Source organism: Gasterosteus aculeatus, chromosome Y, assembly GCF_964276395.1.
Source record: "Gasterosteus aculeatus chromosome Y, fGasAcu3.hap1.1, whole genome shotgun sequence".
Classification (NCBI taxonomy): Eukaryota; Metazoa; Chordata; class Actinopteri; order Perciformes; family Gasterosteidae; genus Gasterosteus; species Gasterosteus aculeatus.
Genome location: NC_135709.1, coordinates 21,163,437 through 21,178,922, shown reverse-complemented (window position 1 = coordinate 21,178,922; position 15,486 = coordinate 21,163,437). Strand labels below are relative to the sequence as shown.

At 43.4% G+C, this 15,486-nt stretch overlaps 1 long non-coding RNA gene and 1 pseudogene across 2 annotated transcripts in view; one reads left to right on the top strand and one right to left on the bottom strand.

Moving 5' to 3' along the window:
• The window catches only part of LOC120812280 (semaphorin-4B-like), a 32,310-nt pseudogene that overhangs the window by 13,640 nt on the left and 3,184 nt on the right, over nt 1-15,486 (top strand). The window contains exons 3-11 of the transcript XR_013455201.1: nt 4,666-4,826; nt 5,016-5,078; nt 5,637-5,735; nt 12,868-13,058; nt 13,382-13,532; nt 13,769-13,978; nt 14,088-14,203; nt 14,603-14,759; nt 15,395-15,486. The product of XR_013455201.1 is annotated as a semaphorin-4B-like (transcript). The remainder of the gene's footprint in view (nt 1-4,665; nt 4,827-5,015; nt 5,079-5,636; nt 5,736-12,867; nt 13,059-13,381; nt 13,533-13,768; nt 13,979-14,087; nt 14,204-14,602; nt 14,760-15,394) is intronic.
• LOC120812291 (uncharacterized) lies at nt 9,159-10,664 on the bottom strand. Its single transcript, XR_005710573.2, has 3 exons — nt 10,507-10,664; nt 9,970-10,048; nt 9,159-9,717 (listed from the first exon to the last, which is right to left on the bottom strand). It is a non-coding gene; the product is annotated as an uncharacterized LOC120812291 (long non-coding RNA).

The window sequence follows — 15,486 nt, the reverse complement described above, 5'->3', positions numbered from 1 at the left end:
TCTTTTGTTTCAGTTTATTTTATTTTATTTTATTTAATAATTTAATATTTCTCTTATTATATTGTATATAATGTGTATCTTTTTATTCTATTTTCTTTCCTGTACATGCTGCTGTGATACCAAAATTTCCCTCTTGCGGGATCAATAAAGTATCTATCTATCTATCTATCTATCTATCTATCTATCTATCTATCTATCTATCTATCTATCTATCTATCTATCTATCTATCTATCTATCTATCTATCTATCTATCTATCTATCTATCTATCTATCTATCTATCTGTCTATCTATCTATCTATCTAAAGGCACACCTTTAAGCTGTTTACGTTGCCTGTTGATCTGTTCAACCTTCTGTTAGACATCATTAGGCGTGGCCATGCCCACAGCCACGCTGGGAGTAAATCATTTTAATTACTCAAAAGCTGACCAGTCCAATCAACCACTTTGAAGCAATTCAAAATGACAGCAGTGTTAAGTGAGATAACAGCACTTCAGCACTGGGTTGCTGCCACAGAGCTGACCAGCCGTTGATAATGGTGTTAAACACTCTACTAGAAAGTCACAGTAACTTTAACAAGGATTTTTACTGTATATTATATTATCTTTGCTTTTAAAAACTGAATAATAATGTAGTTTAACGGAAAGTGGAAAAAATAGTCACTAGGCAGGCTGGTCTAACTCCCATGGTGTCTCACAAGACTCACAATGGTCAGGTGAGCCTTGGCGTCTTAATACCGGCACACGGGGGACACTTCATTGCACGTATGAGGGGATTTTTTTACTTTTTTTTGTTTGAAAACTAATTGTAATTATTTAACATAAACTGTGTGCAAACTGTGTGCAAACTAGGTGTCGTGATACTACGCATGTGGCTTCTAAAGTGGCAAAGCAGTAGAGAGGAAAGAACTTGAAGAAAACTCTGGCTCCAGCTTTAACATTACCTTCGTTTATATGTTATATATTATAAAGAATGCCATATCTTTGGGTTTTATATCATTGATCGTTTACTTCACCCGGCTCAGAGGAATGTTAAGTGATTTATTTGTATTTAAACATGCAGCAGGATGACACGATGCTGTAAAATGTAACACTCAGTAACGCACTGCTTGAGTGGTTGAGTGGTCTCCCCTCAGCAATTGTTTTCAATCCATCATAAAATGACAGATCATTGATCCTTATATTGCAGATGTCTATGACACCTGGTTTGTCTACAACCCGGACACAGATATAAGTCAGCAGACCCCGTGAAAGCACTTTCCTTGCATGTTCATTTTCATGGTGTTCTCTTACTGTAAATACACATTATGGAGGCAGGTCAGAGTCCTGCTGTACAGTTAAAAAACATGTCAGTGAGTGAGTTCCTGATAAACCCGCAGCTGGTTCACACTATTGTGGTTACTCCAGGGTCAGTTTGTGACCAATAGATTTCCATGGGAAAATAGTTCTTCATAGCTGAGGCGAAGGCTATTTTACTAAGTACAGGTTTAATAGATTTGGAGGAAGGTGTTTTTCTTTGAATGTTAAGTTTTAATCTCCTTAATAAATTGCACCACCAAAGCCTAGAGCCCATTACTGCGTTGATATGTAAAGCACGAATGAAGATAAAGAAAAAAAGATTTGGTTCCGGTGTCTCTCTGCTCTATACTTTTTTTTTGCAAGCTTTTTATAACGTTGAGATGTCCAAGCTCAAATGTTAATCCTCTCTCCCTTAGACAATGCAAATAAATTGACATACGGAGTATATTTTTGCCTGACCTTTGTATTTGTGAGATGGAAAAGGAAACCTGTCCTGAATGTTGGTGCAATTGAATTAAATAAGCAATATTTTTTTAATTAAGGAATTATCAAATCCGACCCTCTTCATGTCAAAGGCTTGTTAATGACTGTTAAATTATTCCCCAATGATCTGTGGATACTTTCAAATAATGTTCTACCTTTAAGCTGTGGCCAGAGGCATTATGATTTTAGGTTTGTATCCATCCAGTGTGTTCCAGTCAATGCGGTACCTTTCTGTGGTTGTTATCCTGTTTTGAAGATTAAATAACAATAATGATTAATTATATTATTATATTAATAATATTCCTTTAGAGATGAGAATGTAGGTCATGTTTTTGGTCAGAGAATTGTAAAGTGGGCATCTGACGTTCCTCAAAGATTATCCATCATGAGTCCATTGCTCACGCTTGATCACAATGCAGAGGTGGTCCTTTTGTACGGGTTATCTACAACTACAGCCAACACAGACCTACGTGAAATAAGTAAACGGTTACCAAACTCCTGTAGGTTGAGGAGCTGATACCAATTTTTTATGTATCCACATCCTGTGCGAGAAGAAGTGTGCTATGCAGCCTTTTTCCAGTTCCAGGGTTGCAGTCATTTGACACTCAAACACAGTATGTTGTCGCTGTATTTTATTGTGGTCCTGCAGAAAGTAAACAAGGGATGCTGTGAGAAGGAGGCACGGGGTGAGGAGTCGATGAAGCAGCTCCCTCATCGGGGGGGGCACTGATTGAATGGGCCTGTTATAGTTGCCCTACAATAAAAGATACTTAGATCTCTGTCACCAAAGGACAAATGACTGCGCAGTTCCCCAGAGGGGATCTTACAAGCTTAATAATCCTTTTTTTTTGCACACAGACCCATCAGGAAATCAGTTGTAAAAATGTAAAAGGATTCCTTTAAGCCCCAAATAATTACCCGCCCACTCCGAAGAAAGAAATAGATTAGCAAGCCAGTCTAGGCAAGTATTTAAATCCATTTAGCTGTGTAATTTGCAGAATCTACTTTTAATTACGTAATAATGGCAATGATCTCACATTGCTTCCAGCTGCCAGTGTGCTGTTCACGCACCCCAACAAGGGGTCAGAGGGCCGCTCCCAACAAAGCTGCCCTCTCCGGGTCAGAGGTCAAGTAACGGCCACGTGGTGAGGTGTAAAGTCCTGCAGCCGCGCCTGCTGGTTCCCTCTTTGGGATGTGTGAACAGTGGGTCATATACCTGCTTAACCTGTGACCTGTGTTTCCAGCACCAGTCAAGCAGAGGCAGCCAAGGGCAGACTTCAGTTGTTTCTTGTCGGCACTTACTGTAAGTTCCATGTTGTGTGATACATTATAAAATAGATCAGCGGTTACTTTGAAGACATATATGCTAGACAATAGGTAATAGATAATAAAACCAAACAGCAATGTCGTTAATCCAAAAGTCTGATTGTCTAAAATAGCTCCATCGTTCTGGAGTTTTTCAATTACTGGTATAATCTTTTAATGCACTTAAGAAAGCAATCCATTACAAAATGTCTCAGTAAGACGTTGTGCCATTCCCACGTCTCTACAGAATGACTAGAAATATGAATAACTTTCTCCCAAAGACATAACTTTGTGATTTAATGATAGTGATGCCGTCGTCAAATCTCATTCCCAAATCTCCCACACTGTATGCTTTCGGTTGGATTGAGATCAGGTGACCGTGGAGATCAAAGCTTAACTTTGAAATCATTTTTCATACGTATCAAAACATTCAGCGAGCCGTCCCGTATAGAACCGTCTTACTGAACTTGATTCACACATCCACTACTCCTCCTGATGCTCTTTCTCCTTCTCTTGATCCTTCTACAAGGAAACATGCTAGTTGTTTTGACATTGACAGAACCTAAATCTTGTGCGGTGCACTGTGAAAAGGCTCATGTTTCATTCATTCATTCAATCTTTATCAATAGAGAAACACTAACAAGGCAAAAAGCACGAGGGCTCAGAGGTCCAACCGAGTGAAGATGAACTACAGTAGGCAGGTCCTTTTTTATTATGTGAATAAACAATTACATGTACATATTTAAAAGTGAGAAGCACCCACCTGCTCTCTCTCTCTCTCTATATATATATATATACATATACTGTTATTTCTAAAAGTCCCGTATCAGCATAGTACACATCATGTTCCCAACAGCTCTCTGCTTCTGTTTACGCTGGCGTGCAAATTAAGGCAAGTTGTGCGAGCTGGGCCAGCAGTAAAAGCCACCAGGCTGCTGCAAATCGGAGATACACATGGGCTTTTAAAGCCGTGATTGGGAGGCTTGATGATTTAACCTTTATTTGGTGGGTTTAAACGTGGTTGGAGAAAATAGTTTACTTACTGCAGGTGAAATATGAGAAATCCTCCCTGAGAAACACAGACGCGTTGATTTGTACAAATCAGCATTCATTCATCCCACATCAGGCCTCATCATATACTTCATATAGCAGAACTTAGCCGTATGTATTAGGTATGTAGCCCCACCATGTCAAAGTCAAAGAACCGTGTGAGTAGCGTAGCTGAATCAAATCACCTTGATTGCCGACAAGAACTGTTTTTCTGGAGCGTCCTGCAGATCTGACATACAAATCCCCAATTTGAGTCTGTGTGGGACCTCCGTCGCAAAGCATCCGCCTGGTGCTCTCTGATGAAGGAAGACATGCTTAAAAGGTTTTCTAAAGAGTACATGACATGCAAACGATTTATGGGTGTATTTCATGAAATCAAAGTTCTCGTAAAGCTGTTTCATCAACACTGAAACACTGAACGTTCTCAGCTCTGTAGTTGTTGTGGAAAAGGAGGCAACTCAGTGAGGCTTTCCAGATGACTCATCCGCGACTTACACAATATTTTTATTCTCTGTTTGTTTCTGTCCAGATGCGAAGGAGAGGACAACCAGAAGTTTTTCACTCAGTGGAGTCTTCAACTTCACCTCCCTGCTTCTCAGCAAAGAGGACAACACACTGTACGTTGGCACTCGGGAGATCCTCTTCGCTCTCAACCTCACTGACCTCAGCGCCATCAAGCTACAAAGATATGTAGGAGCCCAGCGTCCCTATTATACTGTATAATATACAGTATATTGTATCAATAGGAATGCAGTTATAGCTTCCCAGAGGTACAATGTGGATATGATTATGTCCCAGAAGTCCAATGTGAATTCAACCCACCTTATTATACTCGTATTATACCTACAGTATTAGTGTGACAGACTCTCTTTTCTGCAGCTCACGTGGAAAACTCCAGAAAGGAAAAGAGACGAGTGCAGTTTCAAAGGCAAAAATCTGCAGGCAAGTAAACTGTTTATATAAAAGCTCAATTAGCTTAACTCAAATGGCCCAAATTGCATTAACATAAGTAGAGGTTCACTTCGCTGGCCAAGTTGACCATTGCTGCAAAGCACTTTTGAGACAGACTAAGGGAAAAACCCTGGAAGTTTCTGTCATGTTTTAACATTCCATTACACAACAAAGGATTTTTCCTTTCCTTTCGAACAAACTTAACCGTACTCCACCGCCACTTTCATATGCAAACATTCAGACCCAGAATTCTGATCACATATTTGTGAGGGTGGAGCACATTGGTAGGAGGAATGTTCTTTTTATTATTTAAAGCAATCAAATAATTGCCAGATGAAGAAAATGGCTCAAAGGTCTGAGTGCAAAGTGGATTTTAGGAATACCACATATTGTACAAACACTCCGGTTTGATCCTTTGTTGTTTTAATTGACCGTTCTGCCGGATGTGGTGAAGTCTGCAGATCATTTTTCTTTTCTACTTTTAAGTATGATAATACATTGAACATTTGAGCTATTTCATGAAATGTATTTTCTGTGTTTCGAATGCAGACGGATTGCTTCAACTACATCAGGATTTTACTACGTATGAACAGCACTCATCTGTATGTGTGTGGGACGTACGCCTTCAGCCCCACCTGTGCTTACATAGTAAGTGTTTATATGAACCACTCACATCCGTTGCGCTGATCCATTGCGTGCAACCTGTGAATGTGTTTTTAAAAGAACTTAAAAGAACCCGGTGCATGACTTTATATGTGCTGTTAGTTCAGTAAATTTGAGAGGAAGAGCATCTGATATGTGGTGCATGCGGCTTCCTGCCTCTCAGCTCACTTAACAGTCTGGCAGAGGCCCAGCTAGACACAATGTACTCACATGCACATTATGTCATTATCTCCTGTATCAACAGATCCAAATATTCAATGCATGTAAACAGGTTGTATAAGGATCGACCCAGTTTGTGCCCTTTAAAAGCCTTTTAAAACTACCTGCAAGCACACAGGGATGACCTGTGTGTGAACTTTAAACAAAGACTGACGCCTCACTGCGGGACGGAAGGACGCCAATCACTGTCAGAGAAGGTTACAGTCAGCGTGGTTACATGGATTCGAAAAACTGGCTTAGTTGGACTGAAATCGAATTATCCGTTTCATGTAAACACCTTTGTCCGACTATGTGCGGTCCGACTACGATCCGATTAACACCCCTGGATAACTCCATCCGATCCAGTTGGTAGTTCAACTATTGCCGCCTGTAACGGTGAATCGGATAAGGAACTGGACTTTGCGTCTTTGCGCATGCTTGAGATCCCGCCGCCCTCCTCCCTCCCAGGTCGTGACCCGGAAGTCGAAAGAGACCGCTGGGAGCCTGGCCGGCAGAAAACAAACAAACAACGCTATGGACAACACAAGAGTCCCTAGTAGAGCACAACGGCGTAGATTCGGGTGTTCGGTTGCAAACTACCATGGGTAAGTTCATTTCAGTTGCATCACACTAAAACAAGTGCTAGGTACCAGATGCTAGCTGATGCTGTTTGTGAGACGTGTTAGCAGTGCTAATATGTGTTGAAACATTTGTACCTTCCCATAACTTGCGAGGAATTAAATCGACGATGAAAACAATGTAACAATGATGAAACGTAAGGCTAACCCGGGTCCCACTTGATAACCGTAGCTTTCCAAGCTAACATGGGTGCCACTTGCTAGCTAGCCCTTAGCCTTTGAGAAACGTGTAGATCTTCCCACTAACCTGCAAGGAATTCAATTTAGAATGAAAGTTACAAACGTAATAAAGTGTACATTACATAAACTGTACTTTCTACATTTGTTTTTGCACTATAGTTGAGTTTTTATGTTTCTTTGTCTATTTTTATGTGCATGTAATTTCTTTGTGCACGTTATTACGCACGTATTTGCTGTAAAGCACTTTGAGCTGCATTCTTTTGCATGAAAGGTGCTCTATAAATAACGTTTTATTATTATTTGTGCTGTACCATCTTATAGATACTACAATGGACCCGCTGCTCTCCACCACCTTCAACTCCACTGCGTGCTACCTCCTCCGTTAGGTCGACTCTAGCTGCTCTCCACCACCTTCAACTCCACTGCGTGCTACCTCCTCCGTTAGGTCGACTCTAGCTGCTCTCCACCACCTTCTACTCCACTGCGTGCTACCTCCTCCGTTAGGTCGACTAGCTGCTCTCCACCACCTTCTACTCCACTGCGTGCTACCTCCTCCGTTAGGTCGACTCTAGCTGCTCTCCACCACCTTCTACTCCACTGCGTGCTACCTCCTCCGTTAGGTCGACTAGCTGCTCTCCACCACCTTCTACTCCACTGCGTGCTACCTCCTCCGTTAGGTCGACTCTAGCTGCTCTCCACCACCTTCTACTCCACTGCGTGCTACCTCCTCCGTTAGGTCGACTCTAGCTGCTCTCCACCACCTTCTACTCCACTGCGTGCTACCTCCTCCGTTAGGTCGACTCTAGCTGCTCTCCACCACCTTCTACTCCACTGCGTGCTACCTCCTCCGTTAGGTCGACTCTAGCTGCTCTCCACCACCTTCTACTCCACTGCGTGCTACAATCACCGATGATCTACCTGGTAAGTTCTGCAATATTATAACTGCATCAACATATGGGCATCACAAAGAATCTTCATGCCATGCTTTCACTCATCCTGTGTAACAAACAGCTGATGTCGAGATGGTTACTACCACATGCCTAATCGGTAGGGATACAACTGACTTCATACCTGCTGTTTCTTAAAGGAACGAGGACCCAGCAAACAAGGCCAGTGAGAGACGTCCATGTGCTGGTAAACCAGATGCAAGTCATGACTCGAAAACTAGGAAACGTCTATTCTAGTGAATTTCACGTTATCGCAAGCGTAAATTTCTTCTGCGCACTCAATTTTAGCAGACGCGTGAGGAAATTCAACAACTGCGAGCGCAGAGACTGACATAGTCTCTCGCGAAAACTCGATCTGCTCGCTTGAAACCCGATCTGCTCGCTCGAAAGTATGACTTTTGGCAGTGTGTGGTCGGGCTCTTCTCTGATTGGTCCTCGTCGTTGAGGCTTTGACAGAGTCTCGTAGGCACGTCACTCACTTCAACCAAACTAAGCAGCCAGATATACGTATGGTGAAAACTCATATTTAATGACGAACCGAAGTAACGGTACCCATTAAACCGGTTTTGATTAAATACTAGTGATGATTAGGGCATTTGACCCATGGTCACTTTATTTATTCCATGAAAAAGAGTCAGTTCTCGGGACATAGTCGCTGTTATCTGCCAGTAGGTAACATAGCTAGCTACTAGCTAGCTTTAAGCGTGCTGCTCCACCATACATATATGTAGCTACTTACCGGAGTTTGGTTGAAGTGAGTGACGTGCCTACGAGACTCTGTCAAAGCCTCAACGACCAGGACCAATCAGAGAAGAGCCCGTCCTCCTTTGGTTCCCGCCCACCCAAAACCGCCCACACACTGCCAAAAGTCATATTTTCGAGCGAGCAGATCGAGTTTTCGCGAGAGAGTATGTCAGTCTCTGCGCTCGCAGTTGTTGAATTTCCTCTCGCGTCTGCTAAAATTGAGTGCGCAGAAGAAATTTACGCTTGTAAAAACCTGAAATTCACTCGAATAGACGTTTTCTCACATGTGTGAGTTTTGTAATTAAACTGACGCCATAAAGGAGGACATGGCAAGAAGTGAGGCCCGGGAGGAACGGTTGATCGCCAGCATCCTCCACACTGACAGTATGGTTGAGAAGCTGATGCAGAGAATGGAGAACATTCAACCTCAACCAACCACATTCTCACCACCACCACAACATCAACCACCGCAAGATGCCTATTATGGTTATGGATGCTTACTTATTTACACTAGCGCCTGAAAAGCACCGTACCGTTCATACAGCACAATTTATACACTCTACCTCAGTGTGTGTGTGTATATATATATATATATATATATTTTCTGTGACATTCAAGGTTTTACCTTTTATACTTGTGTGCTCTTATACCGTGTTTTACTTTTCTTAATATTTCTTATAAATAAAACACTTAACTAAAACTTCTGTGAGATTCTTTATTTGTGGAATGAAACACACATGAACTGTACAAGAATTGTATTTACAAACCTATGACAAACTGGCAATTATGTAATGAGTACGTCTAAAGGTCTGCGCGGGGCAGGTTTGCACTCAGGTAATCTGTGAGGGCGGCTCTGATCCTCTGTCCACGCGTGTCGTCCACGATTGTTGGCACGACCACCTGGCTGTGGCAGGTTCGATGCCAGTGTGGCCGCTTCCACTGACCAGTTGGGATCCACAGCTTCCTTCTCATTCTCACAGAAATTGTGCAACGCACAACAAGTAGCAATCACTGTAGGGGTGAATGTGACTTCAGTCTCCCAAACGCAATCTCCACCGTGGTCGTTGCAGAGCTTAAGTAGACATTGAACAACTCTTGCTCAGGGGTGATGTTTGGGGAATGGGTGTTTGTGTTTCGTGTTCACCCGTGAACACGTGTTCACCCTCGTATTCACCCTTTCATGATCCAGTCCATGAGAGGATACGCTGGATCTGCCAACAGGAAGTGACCGATTGAGACGCCATCAATTTCTCTCGGTTCCTGGGAGGAGAAACAGAAATGGTTTCCAGTGCTGGACCTGCTTACTAAATGGCCCAGCATAAATAAAACAATATATACATAAAAGCACAATAAAGCCTCTATAAAACATCATTCTACTTTAAGCTGGTAACATCTCAATAGCTTGGTGGGAGCTCCACTAGTTTCTGCATGAATAACTTTCAGTGGCTCGACTCATTTATTGATCTCATTGATTTGATCCACACATTAATACGTCTTCAGAGTACGACTTACTTCTGCTAACAGGCGTGTCTGGCTGAGCACGTTAGCGTCATGAGCTCACCCAGGCATCTTACAGCTGATGCTCCACAAGCTGAAAGAGAACAAGTCGTCAGCTTCTAATGGCACACACGACACACTAACGCACACGTGAACATACGTAGGCGACACAGGACACACAAACACGCACACGCAGGCCTGAGGTCGCGGTGAATTGAACGGATCAGTAAGCGTTCACGTTGCACAGCGCAGACAACTAAACGTATTTGGCCCAAACTTAGCGATACGTGTCGTGCACTACGCCTTGGAGGACAGCGGCATCGGTGCTCGAACAGTCACCTCCGCGGGCTTCATGACTCCTTCCATAATTCCACACAACTTGTGGAAAGATCCTCGAGTCGTGCGAAAGTTCGCTTTCCAGTCGTCGTCATCCGATACGGTGAAAACAGAAGACTTTGTTTCTGCTCTTCATCCAGAGCTCTTCCAGACCTTTGCGGTACAATGGCAGAGTTCAACAAGATATTGTTGGTCAGAATTAAATTCTCCATGTACCTTCGGCGACGGCGTCTTCTCTCCGTTATCGAATCAGCCAATAGCGCCATTCGCATTCGCCGCGCTCCTGTTAGCATCACGCACACATAGTCTTTCTTTCAGATCCATGGATCTGAAAGAAAGACTATGTGTGAAAGAAAGACTATGTGGGCAGAGCCAACAAAGGCTGCAGCCTTTGTTGGCTCTGCCTACATTCAGGAGAGCCTGCCCAAAGGCAACCTAGTGGGCGATGACGATAAGATTTACTTCTTCAGCGAAGCAGGAAAGGAGTTTGATTTCTTTGACAAGACCATTGTGTCCCGCATTGCTCGTGTGTGCAAGGTGAGGAACGGCTGGAGGCAGATGATCTCCGTAAAGGGAACTTTTTTCCCCTTAAGCAACATATCCTGTATTTTTGCAATTCATGTTTTTGTGTTCCTATACATGATCTTTCTGGGCAGGATCTCTTGTTACAGAAAAACATTCCTCCCACACGTTTGCCTCTATTTGATTATTTTTCCCCAAATGCTCTCTTCCCTCTATTCTTATCGTGTTTCACCAAATATTTGCCCCCGTCAAAACGTAACATATAGTGTAGCACCAGATCCGTGGGCAGAATTGGATTATCACAAGTTGAAATATTAAACCTGGCGCTTTTAAACTAAAATGCAGACCACACACAGTCTTTAATGTGTTGTCAGTTCTGTAAACCTCATTAATTCCCCAAACCAGTTTTAAAGATCAGACTGTTGCTTGTCTGTGGAAATAATCAGGTTTACCACAGTCTAAGGATACTGACAAACTGTTTGACAGTAACACCAGTGTGTGGGGTATTTGGACCTTTTGTTTGTATTTCAAACTTGTCCTGTGACACTGTGACGTGTTTTTTGTACAGTTTCTTTCTTTACATTTTTTCATTATATTTGACCACAACCTGCTGAGTACTGGCATTTGTCTAGGCATTTGTCCAATAGAGGGCAGCAGGTATTCACTCACCACACCAGGCCGAGGCTCAGGGACCGGGTGATTGTACGTTTACCACAGCTGAGTCTCCCTGTTGACCTCACGGTAGCGCCCATTGAACGCCTTTTCCACCTGGTCCATGGTGAAGGAGCCGGTCTGTTTTTTTTATGGCCGATTGAGTTTCAGTCAGACGCTACCCCCAGCTTTACATCCTCTGCATCTTAAAGCAATTATCCACTCAGTTTTTCCATCCAAAATAAAACACTTTTGACACAATGATATACTCCTGAACATACAAGGGATGCTTTAACAAGGGATTAATGAACGTGATGCATTTGCTTCACGTTTCAGAAGTTGGTTTAAGCACAGTAGCATTAAAGTATAAAACCAGGTCCAGCCAGGAAGACTGGAGAGTATCCTGTATGCTGCTCATTAACAGCCTGGGTTACTGCAATAAGTAGCTGCTGGTCATGTGCCATTCCCCCTCTGGTTTGAGGCTGCCATTTAGTCTGATTAATGTCATTCTAAAGTGGACCCCATTGAAGTTTCCAGTTAAAAGGCTTTTACGTGGTTTAGATCATTTAGTAGTTCTCTTTGGTCCCCTGCACATTTTTAATTCTACTTCTTTCTTCCAGCAGCCAACTTTCATCTTGTTAGATCTAAGACTGTGAGCAACCCCAAATAATTGTTGCCATGGACTGAATGTGAACAGACAGTCCGGTTGCTGCAGGACATCGCCCTCCCCCTTAAATGCATAGTCTTTTTTTTGCAGAAGTAGACTTTTGTCGTTTCTATCTGTAAAGCATCGGTAGCCATCTTTCCAAGAAGTAGCTGCACTCCGATTTGCACAGATACCCTGTCATACCCCTGCGTAGTCAAATTAGTCAGCATGTCAGGAGGTCCCGCGTGCCACACCGCTTTGAAGGCTCGTGCCGAAGGCACTGAATCGCAGCGGTAGTGTCAGTAAAGAAGGATTGCCGGGGACCAAAGCGTCGTTTTCTATTTCATTTAAAAGCATTTGCCCTCCCTCAAAGCCCTGAGTGATGATGTGCATTGTTTTCATGACCTACAAGTCTGCTGCCTCTGGGTATCGCTGTGTTACGGGCACATTGTCTTTAGCTCATTATGATTTTACAACACAAGGTTTTTCAGTTATTTCAATTCAAAAAGCTTCACCTCTGGACATATTGTGTTTGTATATCGTGGTATGTGAGGTATGCCACATACCATATGGTGCACACTATTATTTCATGCCCTTTACATGCCTGTCACATCCAATCGCGTCACGCTTCAGTATCAAATCACGTTTTTGTTTCAGAGGTATTTTCTATCTCCTCAGACAGGTGTCAATCTTATATTTGTGCACCCTCTACTGGCCACATGTTAAACAGCTCCACACCTTCAACACGTGTGTTGCAGGGTGACATGGGAGGTGAGAGGGTCCTGCAGAAGAAATGGACGACCTTCCTGAAGGCGCAACTCTTGTGCACTCGGAGGACATGGCCGGACGATGGCTTCCCCTTCAACATTATCCAAGACATGTTTGTGCTGACACCCAGCCCCGAGGACTGGAAGAACTCTGTGTTTTATGGAGTCTTCACGTCTCAGTGGTGAGGACCGACCTCCACTGCTTTGATTAATAATTCACCAAACTAATGTGGTGATGCCTTCGGATATGTAATGCAAATATGGCACGGGCGAGGCATTTTAATACATCTTTGTCTGATGAGTTCTATGGAAGTGCAGAGAGGAGATGCTTTGTATCAGATTCAGCTGCCAGTTACCATCTTTCCTCCAATAGGCAGTTAAATAAGGCCGCAGTGTTTCCAGTAGTTTAGGTTTTCTTTGTAAAACATTCCCTCTAAAATCTCAAGATTAGACTGTGATGAATAATCAGTGAGTATTGTTGAGATGCTTGTTTGTGTCTTTTAAGGTATAATGGTGCTTCGGGAAGCTCTGCAGTGTGCTCCTTCACCATGGACCAGGTGGAAAAGGCGTTCAATGGGCGCTACCGTGAGGTCAACAGGGAGACTCAGCAGTGGTAAATGTACAATCACCCGGTCCCTGAGCCTCGGCCTGGTGTGGTGAGTGAATACCTGCTGCCCTCTATTGGACAAATGGCTGCCAGTACTCAGCAGGATGTCATGTCAGCTTTTAAAGCTTCATCCATTCCCCTTTGGCTCACCAGTCAGTCCTAAAAAAAATAAATTACTGTTTTAATTTCTAGGCCAGGCGAGCTAGAAACATTGAGGTGCTGCACAGCGGCAGTATGTGTCTTTATATGTGATGGGATGTTTTAAAGGACTCTATTTTGCCACAGTGCATCACGAATGCTGCCAGGGAAGACGGCATCTCCTCCTCGCTGCACATGCGGACAAGGTGCTGAATTTCGTCAAAGACCACTTCCTGATGGACAGCGTGATCCGCAGCCAGCCTCTCTTGCTGAAGCGCAATGTTCGCTACACGCAGATCGCCGTCCATCTGGTGCAGGCAGCAAAAAAGGCATATAATGTGATCTTCATTGGCACAGGTAGGACACCCCTGACCCTTAATGACACATTAAGTATCTTTATTGAAGAATATCATTTCTCAATATTTGCAAAGAGTTCAATCTAATCTCAAGCTATGCTGCCTTCTAGATGATGGGAGACTTCATAAAGCCATTAATGTCAACAACAAGATGCACATCATTGAGGAGATGGTGATCTTCCGTGACAGTCAGCCGGTACAACACAATGAGCTGGACACTGAAAAGGTATAGTGTGGAGTGCTGAGAGGAAAACCGCCCCAGCTTGTTTTATAGAGCTTTGGCATGGTGTGTACTAACAGCAGGCGCAGTAAAGGCATCTGTGGCAGTTTGCAAATACAATGAACCAATAAGATTAGCAGCCTGAAGCAGACTTCATGTTGAATTAGCTCATTAAATGCAACTTTGCCCAGAGGATCTGAAAAGAGCTTGTGTTTTAACTGCTGGAATAGTGACACTTCTTGAATTCTAGCTTGTCTTTGATACTCAAAGAAATTCCCACAGAGCTGGTATTCAGAAGAACTAAATGTCCCGCACTCAGATTAGTAAAGGACAGAAAACATTCTCAAATAAATAAATAACACTTTTGTCTTTTCTGTCCCCGGCTTTGTCATCTCTCCCCCACAGGATCAGCTTTATGTTTCATCGTTCTCTGAATTGGCGGCGGTCCCAGTAGCCACTGCACTAATTATCAGAGTTGCGGGGAGTGTATCCTCTCCAGGGATCCTTACTGCGCTTGGAACGGGAGGCTGTGTGTGGATGTCAGACGGGCTGCAGCAAGCAGGTACGCATCCCTCTGCTCAACGATCTACATTGGTACAGCGACAGCTTTTGAGACAAACGCGTCCATCGCATGTAAACTGTGGTGGAAATTTGTGGATTTAGCCCATGTGAGAAATCAAAAGTATCTTGAGCTTGCTTTGTGATTAAGTATTTATTACTAACTAGAACATAGGAAAAAGATAAAGAATATAGAAATCATCAGCACAAGTCGTAAGCACAGACAGAAGTCAAATGACTACAATTCAGCTGAAAAGGGACAGATGTTCCTTCCCCCAAAAGGAGCAGGAAGATCTGACCAAGTTGAAGAGGAGAACAGGAGCTTATGTACACTTCAGGGAGGTTTGTGCTGCCTCAGCACAGGACAGCCCACCCCTCAAGAGGAGTGTTGGAAAAGTACCAGATGATGCAGGGGTGACCCTGTGACCCTCCCTTTATGGACCCAGACAATCAACAACATCTAAAAGGTCAGTCAGGGCACGTATGATTTCATCTGTGTCTTATCTCACCCTGGACTGCCTTAAGTCACCGGCTCACATCAAAGGTCACATTCCTGAGAGCCTCACCCCACGCAGGCTCAACAATTTCCCCCCAACATAAACAAAAAGTGGTTTCTGATTAAATACGTGTGTTTTTCAGTGCCTTGCAGCAGGACGTAGACAAAGCTGACACATCAGCTGTTTGCAACAAGGCGGTGGCGAGCCCACGGTTAGCCAGACCTCCACCTGCAC